This window comes from Humulus lupulus, chromosome 2 (genome assembly GCF_963169125.1).
Source record: "Humulus lupulus chromosome 2, drHumLupu1.1, whole genome shotgun sequence".
NCBI classification, from domain to species: domain Eukaryota; kingdom Viridiplantae; phylum Streptophyta; class Magnoliopsida; order Rosales; family Cannabaceae; genus Humulus; species Humulus lupulus.
The window spans coordinates 119,414,448-119,437,136 of NC_084794.1; the positions used below are offsets into that span (position 1 = coordinate 119,414,448).

At 35.7% G+C, this 22,689-nt stretch overlaps 1 non-coding gene across 1 annotated transcript; it reads right to left on the minus strand.

Annotated features, from left to right (window-relative positions):
• Positions 1-20,992: 20,992 nt before the first annotated feature.
• On the minus strand, positions 20,993-21,099 carry LOC133820487 (small nucleolar RNA R71). Its single transcript, XR_009886895.1, has one exon. It is a non-coding gene; the product is annotated as a small nucleolar RNA R71 (small nucleolar RNA).
• Between the last annotated feature and the right edge of the window lie 1,590 nt (positions 21,100-22,689).

Genomic DNA, 22,689 nt, shown 5'->3' on the forward strand with positions numbered 1-22,689 from the left:
AATTTTCCATAGAGAATCTTTCAAGCACTTTAATAATATAATTTGCTTGTGAAAGTGCCAAGAGCTTGTTCTTTCTATCTCTTAGAATTTTAATGCCTAGAACATAGCTCGCTTCTCTAAAGTCTTTCACTTGGAATTTTTCAGCCAACCATTTCTTTACATTTGATAATGTCTCTACATCATTCCCAATGAGTAGGATATCATCAACGTAAAGAGCGAGGAATTCTACTATACCATCTTTGATTTGTTTATAGACACAAGGTTCATCAACATTTTGTACAAAACCAAATGTTTTAATTGTGTCATCAAATCTAAGAATCCAAGATCTAGAAGCTTGTTTGAGTCCATGAATGGACCTAAGAAGCTTGCAAGCCTTTTGCTCTTGATCTTTTAATTCGAACCCTTCTAGTTGAGACATGTAAATGGTTTCATCAAGGTAGCCATTCAGAAAAGCTATTTTGACATCCATTTGCCAAATCTCATAATCCATGCATGCAACTATGGACAAGAGTATACGAATGGATTTTAGCATGGCTACAGGAGAAAAGGTTTCTTCATAGTCAACCCCTTCTTTCTGTGTGTAACTTTTGGCTATAAGCCTTGCTTTGAAAGTCTTTACTTTCCCACCTGCTCCTCTTTTCTTCTTGAATATCCACTTGCAACCAATGGGTTTGATATTCTCAGGTGGATCTTTAAGAACCCAGACAGAATTGGAATACATCGATTCCATTTCTTGGTTCATGGACTCTTGCCACTTGTCCTTGTTAGAGTCATTCATTGCATCTTTAAATGTCAACGGATCATCTTTGTTTGTGCCAGACACAAGCATTTGAACTTCGTGTTCATAGCGTGTGGGTTGCTTACTAACCCTCCCACTATGACGAGGTTCTCTACTATTATGACTAGAACTAGCAGTTTCCTCTTGCCGTTTCTCATTAGTTTTTGCTGGTGACTTTGCAACTTCATTCGATACCATATCCTCCAAAACAACCTTACTGCGAGGTTTGTGGTTATTAACATAGTCATATTCAAGAATAGTTGCATTTATCGATACAAATGTTTTATTTTCTTTTAGACTATAGAAAATTCCGCCTCTAGTCTCTTTGGAATATCCCACAAACATGCAGACTTCAGAGCGTGGATCCAACTTCCAAGTCTTTCCTTTAAGCATGTGTGCAGGACACCCCCAAATTCAAAAATGGTGTAAACTAGGTTTACAACTTTTCCATAATTCTATGGGTGTCTTTTGGATAGACTTAGATGGAACAACATTCAATATGTATAGAGCACATTGAATTGCATAGCCCTAGAATGACAATGGTAATGATGAGAAACTCATCATTGATCTAACCATATCTAATAACGTTCGGTTCCGTCTTTCTAAAACACCATTTTTTTGTGGCGTTCCAGGTGCAGTGAGTTGGGATTGAATGCCATGCTCACGCAAATGGTCCTTGAATTCAAAATCCAAGTACTCTTCTCCTCGATCAGATCGATGTGGTTTTAGTGATTTACCTAATTTCTTTTCAGTCTCTGCTTGAAATTCTTTGAACTTTCCAAAAGTTTTAGATTTTCTTTGCATTAAGTATAGGTAACCATATCTTGAATAATCGTCAATGAAAGTGACGAAATATTCATAACCTCCTCTTTCTTGTACATTAAGTGGATCGCAAACATCTGTATGTACTAGCTGAAGTGGTTTTGTGGCTCTTGAACCTTTAGCAGAGAGGTTTCTTGGTCATTTTTCCGTCTAGACAGTATTCACAAACAGGGAGAGATCCAGTAGATAGTTCTCTTAAAGGACCATCCTTTGTAAGCCTATTTATTCTGTCTATACCAGTATGGCCCATTCTCAAGTGCCAAAGATATGTTTCAATATTGGAATCAATCGTTTGTCGTTTAATAGATCTAGGATTAGCTGCTTTAAATAATTCAGAATTATAAGACTTTGTCATTCATTATAAGTATGTAAATTTTGTTTGTCCCAAAGCTTTTGCATAACAAGTAAATAAATAATTTCTTTAAATAATAACTACTTTATTAATAAAAGAAATAAATGTTATGCAAAAATATAGAAATAAGTTTCCAAACATGAATAATCAAAATTACTAATAATAAACTAAATTTCTAGACTGTAGTTTTCTTTGTTTAAAAAAATCTAAAATTTCTAAAACAAAACAAAAAAATTTAAATTGTTCAACTAACAATAAAATTACTAAATAAAACTACTCTCCAACTTCTCCATCTCTTTACTTGCTATTAAAATCCTCATTAGTCTCTTCCTCCTTTTCAGAGTTCTGATTCTGTAAAGGAAAAACAAAAGAAAAATAGATTAGTGGCATATATTTTTGAATCTACTATCCAAAAATTTGAATCTTATATTCATAGTATTTGAATCTATTATTCAAAGTTGAAAAATATATGTAAATCTTATTTACCTTTTTCGTTTGATATAAACGATGACACTCAGCCAAGACTCCCTCTGTCATTGCTTGCCACATCTCATGTGCTGAGTCATAGTGTATATATTTTTCCTTTGTTTTGTCAGGCATGGTTGAAAGCATGCAATAACGTGCCAATCGATAGGATTTCATCCAATTTGCATATTTTTCTTCTACTTCATAGCTAGTAGCCAAAGGTGGTTCTGTTGGAGGTTTGTTACAAATGGTTGACATCATCTTTTTATAAGAAAAAATGGTCAACATGCCTCGAAACCAATGTTACATATTTTCAGGTTAAAAAACCAATGATTTGAAAAAAGCATTGGTGTGTAATTCACCAATAGACATTTTCTGAATAAAAAATAAAAATACTATTATATTTAGAAAAATAAATATCAAAGTTTTGGAAATTAAACGTGATTCATGAACACAATTAAAACACATAAAATAAAGTTTAATTTTCACGATAAAACTTGATAACAATTAAAGTGCCGCCTTAGGGTCGGTCAAATTAATTTTAGAGAATTTATAAGACATTCTTATCTTTATTGTTTAAAACTTAAAATAACTCATTATTTTCTCTTTTAAACATTAAAGTACCGCTTAGTTTGGTCAAGTTATGATTATCCACTACAAAAGCTTAATCATAACTTTGTGAGTGTAACCCATTATTTCAGAGTACATGACTTAACTTAGGACATGCCGCCTTAGGGTCGGTCAAACCTAAAATACATCATTAGTTCCTATCTTTGAAAGAAATATAACCTTGTTATTGATATGTCTAGACACCTTCCTTAGGGGGACAGAAACAAAGCCGTCGCGAGGCGCTATTCATATCTCACAGTGTTATATTAATAATGGAGACCACATGTTATGTTGAGTTATCAACCCTCTCCCACTCACTATTTTGAAATAAATGTTTTTAACCTAATTAATTCCAAATTAATTATAGATCCCTTAAACTTGATGAACATAATTAAAATTGGTAAGAAAGCAAGTTTCTAGGTTCATATCCAATTTTAAATTACCAATTATATTCATCTAAACTTTACTAAAAAAATAAAATTAAATAAAGTTGGTTTAAAGAAATTAAGTCATAAAGACTTAAAAAATGGTGTGATATTTTACCAAGTTTTCAAAGAATAAAACTAAGTAATTTATATGCAATTGGTTTCGCAAAACAAATCATATAAACATATAGGACAATCCTAATAATCATGTTTCTACCAATGAGATGCATGATAATGATTGTGTGGGTTTTTTATGTATGGCACAAAATGCATGAACATATTATCAATCACATGAAAACAATTATTTAAATAAATAAATAATAAATGTTGAACCGGGTGCTTTTGGGCATTTCTAATTTTACAACCTCTTTATAAAATCAAAATAAAATAAAAACCGCCTTGATCTTCATCGAGATTCTTCACTTTCCTTTTGGTAGGATATGTGTCGTTGGTCTAGAATAATAATTAGAAAACAATTTTCTAAATATCTTGATTAATTAAAACAAAACTTTTAAATAATCATAATTTTATTTTCCACTAATTAAAATAGAAATAAATTTAATTAAAATCTATTATTTTGAAAAATAATTTTTTAAATAAGATATTCAAAAAAGTTTGTTAGGATAACAAAATTATATAATTATTTAAATATCAAATTTCTAACAAATACGATATTTACCATTTTAAAAATAAAACAAAATAACAGAATAATTTCATAAAAATAAAAAAATTATGGACAACTAAGACGAGGACACGTGGCACCTGAAGGTGCTGTCGGGGCCCACTCTACGGAATCGTACGGATCCGTACAGTCCCGTCCGTACAGTCCGTACGACGTCCCCGACAGCGGCTCGGAGGATGGCCTTGGAGGAACGGTGGCTGAATTCTGAATCTCGAGCTCCATTTTGACTTTGTTTGATCGGAATTACAATTTTATGATTTCAAAAACCAAATAAAATTACATAAATCCTATGCCCCTTAATGGCTTACACAATGATCTAATCATGAACAAATCCTAACCCAAAAACACCATACAATTAACGATTCAACATTCTCATGTATTCAATCATATTAAGCCATCCATTCATTCATCATAAATAAATAAATGCATAAAACTAAACCCACACAAATTCAATATATATATGTGAAGATGGCTCTGGTACCATTTGATAGTTTTTATAGATCAAATCAGAGATTATACGCAGCGGAACAACAATCAAAATTGTTAATTTAACCCCACAATATTTCTAGATCTACTTCTTCACATACATATATATATATTGAATCAAAGAGATGAATAGAAAATTACCTCAAGTCTTTCCTTGTTGCTATCTTTTTGTACGGCAAAAATCCTTGAGATCTCACACCAGGATCTTCTGAAATGTTCTCAACACACAAAGAACGAGTGTGGGCTCGTTATACAAAATAATAGGAAAGATCTATTTATTAGATGTTCTCAAAACATGAGATCTGATAAAGTTTGGACCTAAATTTGTGAAGAACAATGACCTATGCTTGTAGCACTGTTCTCTTTCTCTCAGGGAGATTTCACGATATATTTTAATCACTGAAAAATCTCGCTCTGGAAAATTGATCTCCTATATTTAATATATCCAATATATTAAAAAATAAATAATATTAGTTATTTTAAACAATTTAAAAATAAGTAATCAGTTATCGAATTTTTTTTAAATAATAATATCTTAATCATATTAAAATATCTAATTATTTATTTAATATTTAAATAACTAAAATTGTTTAACCAAGACCCTTCTAGAACCTTCTTGTGCGTGTAGCATAGTGACTGTGCACTGTGCTACACGCCCACCTCATGGCAGGGAGGGCATGTGATTTTTCTCAATTTTTATCATTATTTAAATACCAAAAAATCCCCAAAAAAATATTAATTCAAAATTAATTATATTTTTGTTAAATCAAATAATTAATTAATTCTCAATTAATTAATTACACATAATTATACAATATTTTACTTATCAAATAAGTCATTTTGCCCATTTTTGTATTTATCTTTGTTAGTGTTTGTTTGAGTCATTTTGGGGACTATGGACCTATAACATTAAGCTCCAATAAATTAAAAATAAATAATTAAACTCTTTAATCATAATAGTTAATTTATTAATTATGATATTTCTCCACTATAAATTCAGAATTGAACTCTTTATGTTATAGATATACTTTTACAGAAATCTTAGTTTAAGTTGTCCATTGATATAACCATCTTACAATAGTTCAACCCTCTAATTAGTTCATAAATTAGAATGGGAGAATTACCATTTTACCTTTCTAATTTACTTCTTATTCCTTAAGTACCATTAATTCACCAGTGAACAATTAATCTATAATCTAATTATAGATTTGAGCTCAAAATCATTTAGTTCCAGAATTAACCCTTAAGGGAACCAATATACGATCGGTTAGGAAAGATTAGATTTCTTATTGTTGATACATGTTCCTAGCCATCCATGATATTAAATCTCCAAAACAAAAGTCATTAGTCTCATTCTATGAAGAGACCTTAACGAATGAATCAAAAGATTTAATAAACATAAACAGGAGTTCATGAACACTCAGGATTTAGGTTGATCTATAAATGATCATCAGTTATGATATGAATTACAAATCTTTATTATTAAATGGTTTTTGGATAAAGACTTTTATTCATATCAGTCCCTGTCATATATAATCATATTATATAAAGCACATTTACCGAGATGTCTTACTACATCAATAATCTTAATCTAGATTATTTGTATCAACAAGATACTCAGTAAACCATACTTACAACCCCAACTAAAGAATTCCATAACTTCAATTTGTTGTTGACTATTTTCATTCATTCATGTGATCTTAATTCTCTCGTACTAATACAAAATCACATCTTGAATAATGAATATGGAATTTTTCTGATATTTACAAAAATTATTCAAACAATAATTTAATAATCTAAATATAATAATAATAGACCATTGTATTTATTTATTCATTGAAATAATAAATTTATTTTACATGCTTTTAGGACATACTCCTAACAAGACTGAAGCCTCTTCAAGGTCTCCTCGCCAAGTCCAAAAAGTTAGCAAACCCAAGAAAAAGGCTGCCCATATATTTGCAACAAAGATCCAAAGAACTGCTATATTCAAACCAAGGAAAGAGGGAGATCATATGCTGTCTTAGTTTGCAGCTAAAGCTTCCAAGCTGAACTCAAAAATGCTAGATAGGTACACTCAGACTTTGGGCCTTGACGGAGTGAGTGTGATATGCCCGTACCCTTACTAGAGAGCCAATAATCCCAAGGGAGCCTATTGCGCCTGGTCTAGCTATCACATCTATGGAGGGGCCACTATCCCTTTGCATTCTTTCTTTCGATCAGTGGTATATTACTTTAATGTTACTCCATTCCAGATATCTCCAAATGGGAAAAAACCTTGTCTACTTTGTACATTCTTTTATCACTTCCAGAGTTGGAATCCACCTACTCCCCATGAGGTATGTGAATATGGAATGATTTTCCCCTCAATCACCACGCGCCAAGCCGCTAAGTTGGACCTCAAGAAAGAAAGGTCTCTCCGACAGAAGTCTAAGAAGGGAATCCGTGAGCGACTAAGTGTCGAGATACAAGGGCCTCACTATGCGAGGCCCTTCCTTAAAGCTGCTCGCATGAACTCCCGAGCTTCGTACGCACCCGTCGAGGCACCAAGGGCCTCGCATAGCGAGGCCCATGCCCAAGCCTCGTGAATGCCCAAGTGCACACATGCCCCTCCTCAAAGTCGCTCGCATGAACTCTCGATCCTCGTAAGCACCCGCAGGGGCACCAAAGGTCTCTCTATGCGAGGCCCATCTCGTGTATGCACCTGCCGAACCAAGGGTCTCGCATGGCGAGACCCATCCCCAAGCCTCGTGAATTCCCAAGCACGCACATGCCCTTCCTCAAAGCTACCCACGTGAACCTTAGAGAGCCAAGGGCCTCGCATTGAGAGGCCCACCTCCCAAGCCTTGCATATCTCCAAGTCACGTGCATCTCCAAGCCTCTCACATGCCCATCTCCAAGCCCTACACCAAGCCCTGAAGTATCCCATTGCGAATAAGAGTCTTGATATGCAAGACCCGAAACCCTTCTACACAACGAGGAGACCCATGTTATCTACATTAAGGGATCCATAAGTTATTCTACACTTTGTAACATATATAGAAGTTTGGAGAAAAGACTTACTTTGGAAAGGTAAGAGGGACCACCAGGCATGAAGTACATGTACGAGCACGAGGTGTACAACCATGAGGAGGACAGAGGCATGATCCTGACATCTGTGTCCGACAAGTAGTTGTGGTACGAACCCGTACAAAGAGTGGAGGCACTACCTGAGCACCCCCGACCATGTACCAGAGCCAACACCACAACGTCCCGCAACACAACCCTGACAACGTACCTGCGTATCAAGGGTCATTAGAGCCCACCTATATATAGACTTCTACCCCTCAAAGTAAGGGGTTGGAAAATTCTTTGTATGCTCAGAAAATTAAGGAATATACGATTTCTGCTCCATTGTAGTTCTGCATATTCCTCCTTCAAGTTCCCTCTATCTTCTTTCTACACAGTTTTTGCAACACACTTTGAGTTTTCTGATTCTATAATCGTTGACAAGTTCTCACCGTCAACAAGGTACACTATTTGTTCGATTTTAGGACTAATCCTAGCCACAAGAACACAAGTTTTTTCCACCTCTTTCATAGGCAACCAGGGATCAAGTACCTTCATGGCATTGCCCATAAATCGAATCCTGAAAAGTAATATACAGAATACTTTCTTACTTCATATATTAAATATACAGAATACTTTCTTACTTCATATATTAAAGCCAACAACTTGGCTTTTATGCACACGAGACCTTTTTATCAACCTCTCCTGACAAGAAAGATGCATGACCGGGCAGAGCTTCTTACTAACATGCCTTTTGAGGAGAAGGATGTTGAGTAGTTGGTCAACTTGGGTAACCTTCGATTAGCAAGAGTGTTATAGAACAACCAGGACATTGTTGTGGGCAGTACTACTGGTTAAGCAATCACAACCGACTAGTCAAATGCAGATACCTAAGTAGTAACTAACCAGTTCTCTCTTGAACCATCTCCCCAACAATGCCGACCGAATGATCTTATCACTAGGGTCCGAGCCAAGGACTTGGGCATCACCTTGGACTAGGGTCTGAGCCAATGACTTGGGCATCACCTCAGACTAGGGTCCGAGCCAAGCACTTGGGCTCCACCTCGGACTAGGGTCCGAGCCAAGGACTTGGGCTTCACCTCGGACTAGGGTCCGAGCCAATGACTTGGGCATCACCTCGGACTAGGGTCCGAGCCAAGCACTTGGGCTCCTCCTCGAACTAGGGTCTGAGCCAAGCACACCTTAGCCCAAGTATTCTCCTCGGGTGCATTTGGATTGATTATGACATCTCTCAAGCAGTCCAAACTCTTCACTGATGCATTGGGCTATTGCTAAGCCAGATCACCCAACTAATCGATGCCACATGTCAATTTTATTGCCACATCATCATTTTCAAATTTTTGGGATAACAATCTGGTTTTGCACTTGCCTGATGAAGCAATATTGGGAGGACCTATATTTATGAGGTGGATGTATCCTTTTGAAAGATACATGAAAAAATTAAAAAACTATGTCAAGAATAAAGCTCGTCCTGAAGGATCTATAGCAGAAGGATATGTTGCAGATGAGGCTTTGACATTTTGTTCAATGTATTTCAAAGGTGTGGAAACAAAATTTAATCAGTTTGATCGTAATGAAGATGCACCGTATGTTAATCGACACCTCACAATGTTTGAATCTCAATGTCGTCCTCTTAGTAAGGGAATTCCTGTGCCCCTCGATGAAAATACTCGGAATAAAGCTGAGTGGTTCATATTGGATAATTCTCCAGAAACTGAAGTGTATTTATAGTAAGTACAAAATTAATATTCATTTTATTCTTTGTTCAATCTACTCCTTAATTAACAATATTGACATTGTTAATTAATTAATAGGGAACACCTAACTGAGGTGCAACAAAGAGATCTGGCTGCCAATCATAAATTGATACATAAGAAAGAGTTTCGTTCTTGGTTTCATAAGAAGGTAAATTGTACTTAGAAAATTGCATACTACAAATTACATTCTCATTCTAATATATTTCTTTATTATTAGATATATGACTTGCACCAGCTTGGGTCATTAGAGCATGTTGATGAATACTAGCTTTAGCATCTGGGTCAGATCTATTGGCTTACTTCAACCAAGCATGTATAGTGAACGAAGTTCGATTTGTTTCATACAATCAAGATCATAATCGAATTACACAAAATAGTGGGGTGTGAGTTGCTGGAACAGAAGGTTTTAACTATTACGGGCAACTTGAAGAAATACTCTAGCTATCTTTTAGTGGTTCTTATTCGGTGGTATTATTTCGATGTAAATGGTTCAATACAGATCCGAAAAAAAAGTAAACCATCACTATAAATAATATTACTAGTATCAACGTCAGCAGTGAATGGTATAAAGATGAATCGTTCATACTAGCTAGTCAAGCAAAATAGGTATTCTACATCAATGATCTCGTTAGAGGACGAGATTGGAAAGTTGTCAAAGAAGTGAATCATCGGCAAGTTTGAGACTTTCCAGATGCTTCAGATATGGTTGCTGATGTTGATGTTGTACATGACACCAACTCATCGAATTTTGTTTTGACTGTGGATCTCAGGGAGTTGGTTGTTCAGCAATCTGATGTACCAGCGACTCAAGTCAACACGGCCGATCGACCTTCTTTAGTTGTTCAAGAAGATGATGGATTTATTAATGACAATGAAGATGATATGGCAGACAGCGTAGAAGAAGCAGAAGATGAGGATGAATTAATTGTCGACCTTAGTGATGATAATACTGATGATGTGTGCCCGATAGATGTTGATGTAATTAGTGAGGATAGTGACTATTCTACTTAGTTTTGTATCTAGTGTTAAATGTATTATACATATTGAGAAATAAAAAGTTTGTTTCCAAATAGCATGTTTCAAATGACCTAATCAATTGAAATAATACTCAATAAATTAATTATAAATAATAATTAAATATTAAAATAGATAGGTTAAATTACTGTCGTGTTAGTAGATGTCAGCAGGTGTGGCTAGAGCTCACGGTGGAGACGCTGGCGGTGATCCTCCACCGGATCCTACTAGGATTCTGACTACATGCGAGTCAGGTAATTTTTTTGTTATTTTATTTACTCACATATGTTTATCCTGTATATACTAATATTCTATGTATTATTAATAAAAAAAATACAGGAATCCCATCTAATAAAAAGGGTCGTGGCGCAACTATTAGAAAAGATCTAGATGAGAGGCGGCGTAAAAATGAAAAACCACTGGAAGTAACGTTTTGCCCGCAAACGTACAAGGTTGTTGGGGGCGAGCACGTTGCTTTTGTCCGCCTCGTTGGAAACCAAATTAAAATGAAAGTTCTCGGATATTTCGATTCATGGGAATCAGTGCCTAAACAATACAAGGATCAGGTCCTTGGCATAATCCAGGTAAAAATAGTATTAACTATTTTTTAATTTTTTTTCTTCTTTAATATAGTACATATATTATTAATATGTTTAATTTTCAATTTAGTACTATTATCAAATAATAGGCCGCGAGGATTTCTTAAAGTGTTTAGATGGTATCGATCGAGAGATGAAAGACCGATACCGTCATATGAAAACACTAAGACACGAACACTTTGAGAAATATTACAATGGACCGGAGGATTGGGACAAGGTTCTAAACAACCTAACTAATGATGTTAACAAGGAGGAGTGGAAGAAAATCTGTCAGTTATTTACAAGTCCAAAATTTATTACGCGCTCTGTAAAGAATAAGGAAAATTGGAAGAAACAAAAGTATTCTACAATGCAGGGTACAAAATCGCTGGCAGCCATCCATTTCGAAAAAGTAAGTGAAAGATAAAATATTATCAAAATTATGTTCTTTTAAATTATATGTTCTCTAACATTTGGGTTATATTTTTTAGACGAACCCGGACCTTATTGAGTCATGGAAGGAATATCATTGGAAGAAAGCAACAAATGATTTCGTGAACGATGATGCTCGCCAAGATTATGTAAGTTTGAATTATATTTTTTAATATTAATAGAGTTATATTTAATGTTAGTGTCTAACATTTTCTGAAAACAGGAAAAACTGAAGGCTGATTTTGAGTTACAAACTCAGCAAACATCCACTGATACCTTTAATAATGATAGTTCGACAGTAGTTGATCAGGAGGAGGTACTACAAAAAGTATTAGGCCAAAGGTGTGGACATGAGCGAGGAGTGGGCTACAAATTGAAGGGGTCGGGGTTGGGGTCATCATCTACCCAACACTTTCACTTCAGCGAGTCTCAAGTTCCTCCTCATCATTCAAGAGAATATATAGAAAAATTCGAGAATAATCTACAGAAATTGACTGACCAAGTTAATTTCTTATCTCAATTTTTTGTACCTTCATTTCGTCCACCAAACGATCAGATGCCGCCTGTGCCTGATAGTGACAATATTTCTGGAGCTTCGTCTTCTTAACCTCCAGCTCCAACCCATCCTTCCATGTACGGGGCAGCGCCATCTCAACATATGGTACCTCCATATATGTACTGAGCAAAACCTTATTCGTGGCCGATTCCACCGTCCTCCCAGCCGTCGTATCCCTACATGTATGGAGCTGGATCGTCCATATTACCTCCCCAATATCCTTGGTCGATGCCGCCACCATAGCAACCACAACCGCAGCCACCGCAACAACCACAACTGCAACAAGAAGACAATAGGGAGGACGAGGCAGCTGATTTAGGAGACTAGGTTTATTTTATTATTAACTATTATTAAATTATATGAGCAATATGAATATTTGTTATCTTAATGTATTATGAATATGTACAATTTTTATTTTAATAAACTAATTTGAATATTTAATATAATATTTTTATTTTTAATATATTTGTTTTCAATTATTTAAATTTTAAATAATAATTTCGATAAATAATTAATTAAAATTTTATTTAATTATATTATTTTTTTAATAAATAAAATAGTATTAGGGGCGACACTGTCGCCCCTGATAATCAAATATCAGGGGCGACTAGTGACATATCAGGGGCGACACATCAATTAATATAGATGCCACGTGTAAATATTTGGGGCGACATATCATGGTATTAGGGGCGACTATTGGAGTGTCAGGGGCGACATATCGACAAAAATGATTCAAAATTTTCAAATTTTTGGGGCAACATTTCAAGTTTTAGGGGCAACCCTTCGAGTCGTCCCTAATGTTCCCTTTTAGGGACATTTTGTTAGGGGAGACTCATCACGGGCGACTTTTAGGGTTATTAGGGGCGACATGCGTCGCCCCTAAAACTCATTTTTGTTGTTGTGTTGTACAACCAACCCGATTCTAATTTACAACATGTTATTTGGGACTTTGTTGTTCGCCTCTCTAAATATCTCTCGGTCCCTTGGCTCTGTGGTGGGGACCTTAATGAAATACTTTATAATCATGAGAAACATGGTGGTGATTGCAGACCTCAATATTTGATGACCATCTTCAGAAATGCTCTCCAGGAAAGTGGCTTAGTTGATTTGGGTTACTCTAGGCCTAAGTTCACTTGGTGTATTAAGCAACCTTCATCTTTTTCACTCAATGTCGCCTCGACAGAATGATTTGTAACTCATAATGGCTCTTTATGTTTCTGGGGTCTTCAGTTCGCCACTTGGGGTATAGGGGCAATGATCATCGTCATTTACTTACTTCTCTTCAAGCATCTTCCTCTTTGTCTTTGGGTAAGGGCACACAGAGAACTCATTAGTTTTATTTTGATAGTGCATGGGCAGATGCAATTGATTTCCATGAGCTAGTGGCGAATTCCTTGAAAAAACATGCTGGCGCCTCGCCTTCATCTCTTGTAACACCCTAATTTCTCATGAATTATTGAGAACACAGTGTTGGATCATAATCATAAACATTGCTCTTGTATTGAATGAAAACTTAAAAATAAGTATATGGATCCATGGTTTTACAAAAATAAAATAATTGCCTTTAACATATTAAAATTAGCAACATTAGATAAAACTTCAAAAGAAGACATTCTTTAATAAAAATAAATAGGCTCGGTTGATCTTCCTCGACTATAAGGTCCCCACGAGTACATCACGAAGCTTCTAGGTCCCACTCGCCACTGACCTTTCTATCTATAATTGCCTAAAACAACAACATCATAAGGGTTGAGCTTATAAGCTTAGTAAGGAAAATACAGAGTTAGTCATATAATCATATAATCAAACATATCATAAATTTCACAAAACAAAACTTATTTATACTAATCATACAACATCATAAAACCCTACATCATTTCATATCCTAAGTCATAATTCTAAATCATAATGTAAATCATAGTTCATAGTCACAAGTCAGATATAATAAAAAGATAAGTGCTTATGCAAGGGTGGCAATTAAGCCTCGGACATAAGTCGGTCATACACCAGACATCAGCTTAGGTCTGTCATAAAATTTTGGCAACCGAGCCTACTGGACATAAATCTGGCATACATCATTGGACACCTTAGATCTAGACACACTTACTCCTTTATTGTACCTGAAATGTTAGGTCATACAAGACATAAACTAGGTCATAAACTAAACTACCTAATTTTCCTTACCAAATCCAAGATATTAGGGACAAGTGCGGGATCAGAAACTCCTAAAACCAAACATAAAGAAACCAAAAGTCCTCTAGAGAAAAGAAGATGAAGAGAAGATCTAAACCGTCTGAATAAGACTTACCCAAAACCTTAAGTTTCAAAGAAATCGAACACCTAACCAAAAGTCGTTATAACGAGTTAGGTATAGAAATAAAAGGAAAGAATAAGAAGAAAGGAAATGGACTAAACCTGAAGATTTAAGAGTACCTTAGATAGCTTAGAGCTTCGACCTATATATAAAACACTGAAATCAAACAATAACTTACTTCCCAAGTGTTTAGAAAAGCTTTAGATTCGAAAGCTTTAACCCCAAAACCGTAGTGTTTCTCTCTAGAATGAAAATAGCAGCTTGAAGGCTCTGAAAAGTGTTTGAAAGATCATGGAAATGGCTGAGTGAAGATTTATAGAGTTCAAGGAGTGAAACTAACTCCCATTTCAATGAATAAATAAATGATTAAAAATAACATTTTTCAATCAACAGATGCCTAGAACTCGGTCAAAAATATTCAGGAACAAGTCCAAGTTGCTGAGGGTTGTTTCTAGCTTCAGATTTCACAACATTTTAAAAATGGCCACTAGAGCCGATATATCGCCCCCTATAGGCGATATATCGCCTGCACCATAAACCCAAGAGCATGTGGTTTCATTCATGCAAAGTCAATATGTTTTTCTGAAAAAAGCATAGGTGATATATCGGCCCTTATAGCTGCAATATATCGGCATACACTGATATACTGAACCACGTTTTTTCTCATTTTAAGCACATTGAAAGTTGTTGAAACTACTTTGACTAAGTAGAATGAGATCCTAGCATATGAGGGAAGGTGCTAGACTTCCTAGACTTATCCATGATTATTTTTATTCATCTAAAACCTTAAATCTTTAATAAACATACATGTGACAAATGTCACATTCTTAATTATTCTGTCTAAACCTTAGGTTATAATAAATAATATTCCTAGGACTATCTTCAATAATCAAACCTTAAGATAAAATTAATATTTCTAAACTATAGGCTAAACTTATAAAAATCATAACTAGCTCTACGAGTTTCCAACTAAATCCCAGCTTTGAACCAATATCCCCGAAAGCTAAAATACTGCAGCGTAAGGTAACACTATCTGTGACACCCTACCACCCAAGGCCTATTACGGTGTGCATTTTAAACAGTGCTAAACTCACTAATTGAGTCATTTGGCCATAATCGTGTAACTAAGTATGATTAGCGGTTTAGGGTTAAAATTTTTGGTTAAGATACAACGTTTCACTAAAATGTTTACTTTAGACATTGGGATCCCAAAAATATAATTTAAAGGTTAATTACAACAAAATATTTACAACCACCTGACATAAGCGACAAAATAAGGTTTAATCCTAGTTCCTCTTTCAACCCTCGGTCGTGGAGGTCGAGCAGCCGCATATGTACACATCGTCACCTAAGCTCTCCAACTCCAAGATGGTCCAGCTTTCTTTTGCCTTTACCTACACCACATAGCACCCATGAGCCGAAGCTCAGTAAGAAAAATTAATATGCTCATGAACAAGTCATAACAGGCATGCCTAGAAGTAATAACCCTACTCATGCATGCAAGCAGGTACAAATAATTGTTTGTGAAGTCCTGCGCTCTGAGTAGATGACTAATAAGTCTCTCACTCTGAGGTAGATGACTAATAAGTCTTTCTCTGAGGTAAACGACTAATAAGTCTTTCTGAATAGTTGACAAATAAGTCACTCTCTAAAAAGATGACTAATAAGTCACTCTCTAAAAAGATGACTAATAAGTCTATCTCTCTATAGATGACTTATCCGGTTGGATGACTGATAAGTCTACCTCGGTCAGATGACTGATAAGTCTGTCTCGGTCAGATGACTGATAAGTCTATGTCTGAGGTCCCATACCCTCGTAGCCATGTGACGTGTGGGTCACCTTAGCCTTTTGGGTCTAGCTCTAAATAACTAGCCTTTAGACTAGACAAACGCTTTTGGTTTTCATCGAACTTAAGGTCGGTCAAGCATTTCATGCTTCTAATGATAATGCTTATGTCGATTAGATCTAATCTTTTCGGCTTGCGTTAAACATGCTAATACCGTTCTTGACTCATAAGCCAATACCATACAACCAGTGCTCAATACTACTGCCGAACTTGACTAATGAGTCACAGCTTCACAGTTAATACTGACACCATTGCTGATTCTGACTAATAAGTCAGTACCATTCACAGGTAGCAAATTTCCAAGAGTTTGATATGCATTCCAGATATACAAATAGAGCATTCGACATGCTACATCAAAAATCATGCATGCCACATATGGGGTGCAATTTTCTTAACTTTGGTTCGAGCGAGAAACAACAAATGAACAACCCTTGAGAACAATCAATACCTTGATCCCTTAGCAGTCACCTAGTCATAACCAAATATGGAATCCAATTAATGAAATCAACAATAAAAGGTTTTAGACCTAAACCTCACTCACGGGACCTCGAATCGTACTCAAACGGTTAATAGATTTGATCCCTAACCTTAGGAATTGAATCCCCAAGCCAAAAACCATCAAAAGTACCCAAAATATGCATTAGGAAAAGTAGGGTAGTGCTATAGTGCTGCCCCTCTAGCGCCCCAGCGCTACTGCCAGAGCTGTCTGGCCCTGGACAGCGCTGTAGCGGCCTCCCTTGGGTGCTATAGTGCTAGGACCAGCTGAAACAACCCTGGTTCTTCCTCCTTTGGGTTTTCCATTTACAACCTTCAAAACATGCTTCCAAACTCCAATCAAACTCCTAAATGAACCCAAATACCCATCATACAAGTCCTAGGCATCATAACCCAACCGAACTTTGCTTAAAACTCCCATCAATTCTCACTATCCAAACTAGAAATAAAGCTGAAAACCAAAAGGAAAATAGAGCATAAACCTGAGTTTCAATGGCTGGAAACTTACCTCAAGCTCTGTATCACACCCTCTTCAATGGTAGAACAGAACCCTAGACCCTCAAGGTCCACTTCCCTAGCTTGGTTCCTCAAATGGAGCTAAAAAATTCAAAGGAAAAAGAAGAGAGAAAAATGAACGGATGAAGAAGAAGTTGATGCTCTATTTTGGTTAAACTTCTACAACTTTCTATGGTTCAAATATATCTTAAGGTCAAAAGACCAAAATGCCCCCAAGCTTAAATAAAACCCTTAAACAACCACCAAGGGCAAAACCGTCCTTTCCCACTTATCTCATTAATCATAATTAACACCCTCCAATTCTTGTTATTCTCAATATCCTCAAATACTAATAAATCATATTCCATTACCCTTTAATTCCCGGTAGTGTACTAGTCACCAAATTACCTCGAGACTCACCCCGAGCCTCGAAATTAACCCCGTTATGACCAAATCGATAACTTGCAATCAAAGATCATCTCATGCCGAATGGATTGAACAAATCCACATTATAGTGTGGTCTTATTCATAATTCACCAACATGCATGAAAATATACAAATGTGCCCTCAACGGGCCAAATTATCAAAATGCCCTTATAATGAAAAATGGACCCATATGCATGCATTTATCATCATATAATAATATAATTCACATAAACATGCATATAATAATTTAATGACATAATAAATCAATTATGGCCCTCCTGCCTCCTAATCAAGGTCCTAAACCTTATTAGGAAATTTGGGTCATTACACTATCTAACTAAGTAAAAATCTGAGGCATTACAATTCTCCCCTACTTAAAAGAATTTTTTCTTTGAAATTTACTTACCAATTACCTCGGGATAATGCTTCCTCATATGTTCCTCCAATTCCCATGTTGCCTATCTTTTTGTGTTATTTCTTCACAAGATTTTAACCATAGGGACACTTTTGGACCTTAACTCCTTAGTTCCACGCTGTAGAACACGTACTGGCCGTTCTTCATAATTGAAATCTTGTTTTAACTCCAGAGCCTTGTAATCAAGCACACGGGATGGATCTGATATGTACTTTCTCAACATCGATACATGAAAAACGTTATGTGTTTCAGCTAATGATGGCGGTAAAGCCAAACGATATGCTACATGCCCTACCTTGTCCAAAATCTCAAAAGGACCTATAAACCTCGGGCTATAATTTCCTTTCTTTCTGAAACACATAACCCCCTTCATCAAAGAAACTTTGAGAAAGACTTGATCGCCTACTGAAAACTCAATAGTTTGCCTCTTAGCGCCGACATAGCTCTTTTGGCAACTTTGAGTGGCAACCATTCGTTGTCTTATCTTATCTACTGCTTCAGTTGCTTCTCTTACGACCTCGGGTCCTAAATATCGTCTTTCACCAACCTCATCTCAATGAAGTGGTGACCGACATTTTCATCCATATAACATCTCATAAGGTGCCATGCCTATCGTTGCTTGATAGCTGTTGTTGTAAGAGAATTAGATTAATGGAAGATAGTTTCTCCATGATCCTGAGAAGTCTAAAGCACACCCCTCATCATATGTTATAATATTTGTATGGTGCAGTCTGTTTGACCATCGGTTTAAGGGTGCAATGCCGAACATAACTTTCACTTAGAGCCCATTGCATGCTGTAAACCTTCCATGAACTTTGATGTGAAAACCGATCCTCTATCAGAGACTATCATCTTTGGAACTTCATGTAGTCTCACTTTCTCAGCCACATGATAACTTCATTTTAGGGTCATTTTAGAAAGTGTTTTTGTCGTAATCTTGAGTGTTTATGTGTGTTTTGTGAAAGATTGCGCTTTTGTTTATCTTTGTTGTAGGTTGGTGTGATGAATCACGAGAAAAAATGCAAAAAGAAGCTAAATGGTGGAAAAACGAGGCTTTTGGCGGTTATTGGACTAAAAACGATACCAAGGATGCTTAAAGGACTGTTTTTGAGGAAGAGATGAGTTGAAGGATCAAATCTAAGAAAAATTGAATTAAAGTCGCGACTTGGACTTCAAAGTCACGACTTGAGGTGAAGTCAGAGTCATATATGTTGATGGAAAGAATTAGTGTCGTGACTTGGGCTTACAAGTCGTGACTCAAGAGGAAACAGAGGCCTAGCTAAGGAAAAACGTAGACACGGGCCACGACTTGAGAAGCTGAAGTCGCTGCGCCTGAAGCCATTATACGGAAGGAAAAGGGCCCAAAATAGACACGGGTCGCGACTCTGAAAAGGCCAAGTCGCGACCCGCACAAGGAAAAATTCAGAAGTTTCTAATTTTTTTTCTATAAATTCGTGTTAGGGTTTAATAAAGTCAAGAGGTCAGCTTTTAATTACATTTTTTAGAGACTAATTATTGTTTTTAGGTTAAAAATTATGCAGTTTTATATTTTTATTTCTTCTTCAAGTTTATGAATCTTATGTTTATGAACAATTATTTTGTTGATTTAGTCATGTCTGATATGAACTAAACAATTTTTATCTAGGGTTTAATGTTGTCACTTGGATCTCTATCTAATTTAATTATGATATTCTTTTGATTTTTCTTCTCTATTCTAATCTATATAATGTGTGTTTAATGCTAGTAAATACTTGATCACTATTTGCTTGATTTAATGATATTGATTCAAAATTCGAAAGATGAGAATTGAATATTCTATCATTATATAGACATAGGTTGCATATTGGATGAAAGTACCTGTATGGCTTGTGTAGTCATTAGGTTTCCATGCTTAATGCCTTCTATATGTTTAAGTTTATCACAGAGATGTAGAAAACATGCATATAAGCTGAGATCTTATATCTTGAAAAATAATCGGAATCGATTTATGTTAACCTGCTATTAGAATAGAAAGAAAGAAATATAGAATGGATTAGTACAATTAGTAGAATGAAAAGTTGATGAAATTAACACCTTAGGTCTTTTTCATAGTGATTTAAATCTTCTATTTAGTTGTTTTTGTTTAAAGTATTTTCATATTTAAAATTAAATTCAAAAATCAAATTCTTAGTTGCCAAATAGAAATTTAAAGAACAATTATTGGTACTTGGAAGATAGTCTTTGAGGGAGCGATACTTACTTATCATATATTACTTGAATCGATTGCGTGCACTTGCTTATATATCATATTTTCACGATCAAGTTTTTGGCGCCGTTGCCGGGGACTTAATTTCCAATATCATAGTTGATTGTTATTTGTTCTAATTTGGTATTTTTTTTTTAATTTTTATTGTTTAATATTTATTTGGATCAAGACTGTATTGTGTTTCAAGAATTGTTGGTATATGTGAGGAAGTAGACAAAAAGAAATAATACCAATAGATCTTGAAATAGAGAAAACATGTAGAAAGAATCACAAGATAAAGAAAATGCTGGATTTTACCATGGCTGAGAACGCAAATAATGTTGTCAACAATAATGCAAATATGGGTAATGCTGCTGAAGCTAATCCACCATTAAGGAATTATGTACTCCCTATTGTTACGGGGATACACTCAAGCATTCGTCCTCCAACTGTAGAGGCTACTAATTTTGAGATAAAACCCTCAATTATTGAGACGGTGCAAAACTATGTACAATTTGGGAGGTTACCAAATGAGGATCCAAATCTACATATCACTAAATTTTTGGACTTATGTGCGAAATTTAAAATGAATGGGGTGAGCAATGATGCTGTACGATTGAGACTATTCCCATTTTCACTAAGGGACAGAGCTAAGAGTTGGTTGAATTCTTTACAAGCCAATTCTATACTTACTTGGGAAGATGTGGCTCAGAAGTTTCTTGGTAAATATTTTCCTCCTGCCAAGTCAGCCAGAATTAGAGGAGAGATTAACAACTTCCATCAACTAGATGGGGAGTCTTTGTATGATGCATGGGAACGATTTAAGGAATTGCAAAGGAGATGCCCACATCATGGAATAGAGAAGTGGTTGTTAGTTCATACTTTTTACAATGGTTTGGGGGGGGGGGGGGGGGGAATACAAGAACAATTATAGATGACGCATCAGGAGGAGAATTTATGAGAAAAAGCGCTAATGAAGCGTATGAGCTGTTGGAAGAGATGGTTATGTATAATTATAAGTGGCCTAGTGAGCGAGAAAATAAGAAAGTAGCAGGAGTCTTAGAAGTTGATCCAATTGCGCTATTGACTGCTCAAGTAGCATCTCTAACCAAACAACTGCAGCAAACTAATCTCACCGTAGAATCAATGCAAGTAAAGAATGTCATGAGTTGTGAAATTTGTGGAGGACCTCATTCTTATGAACAATGCTCCATCACAGCTAGTTGATCAACAAATGTAAATAATATGCCCTTGGAACAGGCACATGTTATAGGTGATTTTTCAAGACCTGCACCCAATACTTACTCAAATTCTGATACACCTGCCTGTAAAAATCATCCTAATCTGTCTTGGAAAAATAATCAAGGGTTACAACAACAATATCCACAGTACCCACCACAACAACCACCTCATCAACCAACTTATGGATTACTTGCTAGACCATATTATGATCCAAACCCACACCCATCTCATACACCACCTCCTCAAATGAACCCTCCAACAATTCAGCCAGACCAATTAAATCAATTCATGATAGAGACAAGGTCTTCCATCAGAAGTTTGGAGACACAAATAGGTCAATTGGCTCAACTTTTTCTAGTAGACAACAAGGAAATTTGCCTAGTTCCACAGAGGTAAATCCTAAAGAGCAATGTCAAGCGATCACTTTAAGGAGTGGGACTAAGTATGAAGGACCTACAGTGGAAGAGAAAGGGAAGAATACAGTGAAACAACAAGTTACTAGTCCGATTCAAGAGGAAGTTACTGAAGACCTTCCAAAACCAGAAAACCAAAATATTCTGAGCCCACACCAAAAATTCCATATCCTCAACAGTTTCGAAAGGCTAATCTTGACAAACAATTCTCCAAATTCCTTGAAGTATTTAAGAAACTTCATATTAACATCTCATTTGCGGAGGCTCTAGAAGAAATGCCTAGTTATGTGAAGTTTATGAAAGAAATTTTGTCAAAGAAAAAGAAGCTAGAGGATTATGAGACAGAGGCACTTACTAAGGAGTACATCGCGATACTTCAGAAGAAATTACCTCCAAAGCTTAAAGATCCTGGTAGTTTCAATATCCCATGTTCTATAGGGGTTCAGTAGAAACAAAAGCTTTATGTGATTTAGGGCTAGTGTGAATCTAATGCCTCTATCAATCTTTTGAAGGTTGAAATTAGGAGAAGCTAGGCCGACTACTGTATCTCTACAGATGGCAGATAGATCAGTTAATCATCCTCGTAGAGTGATTGAGGACGTTTTGGTAAAAGTAGGTAAATTCATATTTCCTGCGGACTTTATTATTTTAGATACGGAGGAAGATGAAAATATTCCAATAATACTAGGAAGGCCATTCTTGGCTACTGGTAGGGATTTAATTGATGTACAAAGGGTGAGTTAAAGCTATGAGTGCAAAAAGAGGAAGTAATATTTAATGTTTTTGCAGCAAC